Source organism: Nicotiana tabacum, chromosome 17 (assembly GCF_000715075.1).
Source record: "Nicotiana tabacum cultivar K326 chromosome 17, ASM71507v2, whole genome shotgun sequence".
Lineage (NCBI taxonomy): Eukaryota > Viridiplantae > Streptophyta > Magnoliopsida > Solanales > Solanaceae > Nicotiana > Nicotiana tabacum.
This window is the reverse complement of record NC_134096.1, coordinates 145,368,828-145,374,045: the sequence shown is the minus strand read 5'-3', so window position 1 is coordinate 145,374,045 and position 5,218 is coordinate 145,368,828. Positions and strand designations below refer to the sequence as shown.

General features: G+C 41.3%; 1 pseudogene; it reads right to left on the bottom strand.

The window, feature by feature from the left end:
• Window positions 1-517: 517 nt before the first annotated feature.
• On the bottom strand, window positions 518-2,002 carry LOC142172159 (small ribosomal subunit protein mL103 (rPPR7)-like; annotated as a pseudogene).
• Window positions 2,003-5,218: the final 3,216 nt, after the last annotated feature.

The window sequence follows — 5,218 nt, the reverse complement described above, 5'->3', positions numbered from 1 at the left end:
TTAACAATCACTTTTCTCTGAAGGAAGCAGATTGCACCTTGTCATAAACAATGATATAAAGTGTACATTAAAATATCTACAAATCCCTTTCTGAGTCATCAGTTGATCAGTAAATGACATACTAAAGAAAGAACCTTAACATTGAACCACCATCTGTGTAAAGCTATGTCAAAGTTGTTGCAACACATTTGATTAATGCCCCCAAAACCTTCATATTAACCACCAGTTACTGTTATGATTAAGACGTCAGAGAAGGGAATCTTGAGGGAAAGAGAGGAACAAAGCAACAGATCAACAGGACATTCAGCTCATAGAGCATTTACAGATGTTCAAAAGTACGCTTACAAACTTTATGTAGAGCTCCATATAAACTTTGTATAAAGATCATAATAATATGGTAGGTCCCAACTCCCAAATTTTGAACTCACATCTTTATGATAAACAAGAGAAATTCAATTATCTAAAAGCCTTCATAAATTATGGAACACTATCATCCATCAACATCCAACTACTAAGCCTAACTAGTATGATTCGCCTTATTATCACCAGCTTCAAGTTTAGCCAGACCAAGCTCCTCTTCCAGCTTGGTCCAAGCTTTTACCAAGTTAGGAGGGAACTTCTTATTCACTGTCCTTCTCATCCCTTTTGCATCTTTCAACTTTGATTTCAGCACCAAACCTTCCACCAAATTCTTGAGTGTACTGATGAAAGTCCCTTCTTACACAAATAAAAGATGAAAGTCCTAACGGTTGCAGCGTTTGGATTGCACCCATTTGATTACAAATCCTCATAAACCTTATGCGCATCATCCATCAAGCCATTCTTACAATAAGAAGTCATCAAGTAACTGTATCTAATCGTGTCGGGTTTTAACCCTTCATCACACATTTCCTTAATTAACGCTTTCACACCCTCCGGATCACCACCCTGAATGTTCATAATCTTTACATTGTATGCACCAACATCTGGTCCACACCCTTTGTTCACCATCTCATTCCAAACCCTTTCACCCTCATCGCTCTTCCCTTCTTATAACAAATGAGTGCAATATAGTAGTGAAAGTAACAATAGTAATCTCAATGTCTTTCTCTTCAGTCTCCTTAAGTCTTTCCATTGCCATTTCTGGTGATCCATTTTCATAATATGACCTAATTAATATACTATATTGTAATGACCCGATCAGTTGTTTTACTTTCTAGATCTTTGTTTCCTAAATAAGACTCTCCGTGTGTGATTTTATTATTTTATGACTTGCGGGGATGGTTAGTTTGGGTTTGGAAGGGTTCGGGTTGAAATCGGAACACTTAGTTCCTTAATATTGGCTTAAAGGGTTAAGTTTGACTTGGGTCAATATATTTTAGTAAACAATCTCAGAACCAGGATTTGACAGTTCCAATAGGTTCGTATAATGATTTTGGACTTGGTCGTGTATTCAGATAGGGTTTTGGATGACCCGGGAGCATTTCGGCGACTAAAGTTGAAAGTTGGCGCATTGAAGGTTTTAAAGTTCTTGAAATTTGGTTTGAAGTAGATTTTAGTGTTATCGAGGTTTGTTTGGGATTACGAGCCCTGAAATAGTTCCGTATAGTGATTTAAGACTTGCACACAAAATTTGGTGTCATTCCGAGTAGTTAAGTATGATTCGTGGCATTCGGAGTAAGTTTGAAGAACTTGAAGTTCATAAGTTGATTCAATTTGGTTTGGAGTGTGATTTTTAGTTTTGGTATTGTTTTCTGTGTTTTGAGAGGTCAAGTAGGTCCCTATTGTGGTTATGAACTTGTTGGTATGTTTGGGCGAGACCTCGGGGGGCCCAAATGTCATTCAGACAATGCGCGGAACTCGTTTGGACAAGGAGAAAATATCTGAAACAGCAGAGCTTCTGGTACAATCGCACTTGCGAGGAACTAGCCACATGTGCGAGGTCGCAGAAGCAAGCCAAAGACCGTAGAAGCGAAATGGAGTGGATTTCCCAGTGATTGAAAAAGCGAGGAAGGTACCACATCTGCGAAGGCGCAGATGCGAGGAAGTTGATCGCGTAAGCGGAAGGGTGCGCAGGTGCAGCGCTTGTTCCGCAGAAGCGGGCTCGCAGAAGCGATACTTCGCCCGCAGAAGCGGGAAGGGAAGACATGCGCATGATCCATATCTACGAGGCTTTTTCCGTAAAAGTGGAACCGCAGAAACAGCCGATGTTCCGCAGAAGCAAAAATCGCTAGGGCAGTGAGGTTCATTTAAGATGGGACTTAAACCATTTTGGCTCATTTATTTGACTTCTTGGGCGATATTTGGAGCTGCTTAGGGAGGGGTTTTCACCTAGCTATTGAAGGTAAGTAATTTCTATCCAATGTAAGTTAAATATATAAATTATGGGTGGATTTTAACATGAAAATTTTTGAAAATTATGGGTTTAGTTGAAAAACCTAGATTTTGATAAAAATAAGATTTAACCACGAAAATAATTATGGAATTGGGTGAAAATTATATATTTGAGTTCGTGAGGTTATGGGCAACATTTATCTTCGAAATTTCTGGAATCCGAGCACATGGGCTCGGGGGGTGAATTTTATGAATATTCCAATTTGGGTTGGGTAATTACTCTAATAGTTAAATTATGAACTTTTGAACATGTATTGATTAATTTATATAACATTTGACTAGTTTCGGATTGTTCGGCACCGAGGAGGCTTTAGAATGAATTGTGTGCCGGAAAGTGAGCTTTGAGACAAGGTAAGTCTCTTGCCTAACCTTGTGAGAGGGAATTTACCCCATAGGCGATTTAAATTACTATTTGCTTCTAATTGTGGGGGCTACATATGCACGAGGTGACGAGAGTCTGTGCGTAGCTACTAAGTATGCTTATGTCTGGGTAGTTTAGGACCTAAATCATGAAATATTTATAATGTTTACACCCTACTTGTTAATTAAAGTGTCTAAATTATATTGGAACTTGATAGAGGAATTTTAAAAGACCAAATTTCACTTACTTGAGTTTTGGTGGGTTACTTGACGTTAATAGAAATTGTGCTTCTTTGTGTATTAGGCTTGTAATAGCTTTTAAATTGGATGTTCATAAAGTATCCTCTCTTCTTGTGGAGAGGGCCGAATGCCTCGACAGTAGAATAGATGCATCTATGGTTCGTGTCACTCGACCCTTGGTAGTGTACACATTATTCTGGATCGGGTCATATGACTTGGCATAAATCATGCGTGATAATACTTTGAGCCTAATTATACTTGATATTATTTTATGTCTTGAGAGGTTATAATTATTTAATGATAGAAATTGACTTGGGATTTACTATTAGTGAAAGAATTATTTATTCACTGCTTGTTATTGAGTTATTATTATTATTTACATAACCCATGCTTATTTAGAATTTTTGTATTTGATTGTTAGCCCATAGTAAGTATCGATGTCGACCCCTAGTCACTACTTCTTCGAGGTTAGACTAGATACTTACTGGGTACATGTTGTTTATGTACTCACGCTATACTTTTGCACTAATCGTGCAGGATCTGAGACAGGTGCATCTGGCGGTCATATCGGCGCGCACCCCCGTTACCCCGAGGCCTAGTGGTGAGCTGCTTCCTGAACCTTTCTGCAGCACCTAAAGTCTCTCTTTTGCATCTATTTTCTGTCTACTTTTATTTCAGACAGTAGTTGAAGTTTGTATATTCTACTAGTTGCTCATACACTTGTGACACCAGGTCTTGGAACACATACTAGTAGACTCTGTGGTTTTTGGAGTATTTATGTCACTGTATTTGCTCACTCATTAGCCTTCATTTTACTTTAGTAAATTTTTCTACTACTCATTTTATTAATAAATGGAATTCAACTACTTGGAAATTTTATTTAAAAGAGCAATTATATGATTAGTTCACTGTTGGCTTGCCTAGCGACGATGTTGAGCATCATCACAGCCTATATGAGAAACTGGGTCATGACAACATGGTATCAGAGCACTAGATTCACATAGGTCTCACAAGTTATGATCAGGCCTAATAGAGTCTTGCGGGTCGGTGCAGAGACATTTGTACCTATCTTCGAGAGGCTATGGGGTGTTAGGAAACTACTCTTTCTACATCTCCTATCGTGCAGTTGATATTGTGCTAAGTATCTTTCTCTTATTCTTTCACAAATGGTGAGAACACGTGCGACAGATGTACCCGATCATAAAGGAGTTGCTCCCCCTATTGCTAGAGGCCGAGGGAGGGATCTAGCTCATGGTAGATGAAGAGGACGTCCCAGAGTTGCCCCAATTGTGCCATCAGTGGATCCAATAGAGGATACTATTATTGAGAAGCAGGGCAAGGTGCCTGCAGCAAAGCCAGCCCCAGTGGATTTCATGTCCGCGCCAGGATTCCAGGAGGTCATGGGCCGTATGTTGCGGTTTATGGTTTCTATGACTCGGGCTGGTTTATTTCCAGCAGACCCAGCCACATCTCAGGCGGGAGAGGGGGCACAGACCCATACCGCTCAGGCTCCAGGGCATGCAGCTGCTGTATATTAGACCCCGGGCGCAATACCCGTTGGCGAAGCCCATCCAGTTGCAGCAGCCATACCTGAGCTCAGACCAGCTGCAACCGGTGAGCCACAGAAGCTATTGGATAGATGGACCAGGCTACATCCTCCTGTCTTTGGAGGTGAGCGACATGAGGACCCCTAGGACTGTATTGATTGGTATAGGGACAGACTACACAACATGAGGATATTAGAGTCCCACAAGGTGGACTTTACCACCTTTTAGCTAGAGGGCAGGGCCTGTAGATAGTGGTAGTCCTATCTTCTCAGCAGACTAGCAGGTTCTCCTCCCATGACTTGGGACCAATTCACACGCCTTTTCTTGGACAGATACATTCCACCCTCTCAGAGGGTAAAGTTGTAATTTTAGTTCGAGTGGCTTCAGCAGGGCTAGATATCGGTGACCGACTATGAGGCGAGATTCTCTGAGTTTTTTCACCATGCACTTATGATACTTCCTACCGATGCAGAGAGGGGGTAGAGGTTTGTTGCTGGTTTGCACTCTGGTATCCAGGCCACTATGGCCCTAGAGGTTGAGATAGGGACTTCTTACGAGCTAGTTGTGGAGATAGCTCGGAGGATCGAGGGTGTCCGTCAGCGGAGCCAAGAGCAGGCGATGAGGGATAAGCGATTTCGATATTTTGGAAAGTTCAGTGGTACCTCGGGTGGGGCAGGAGTCAGTTTGTGAGGGGTCAG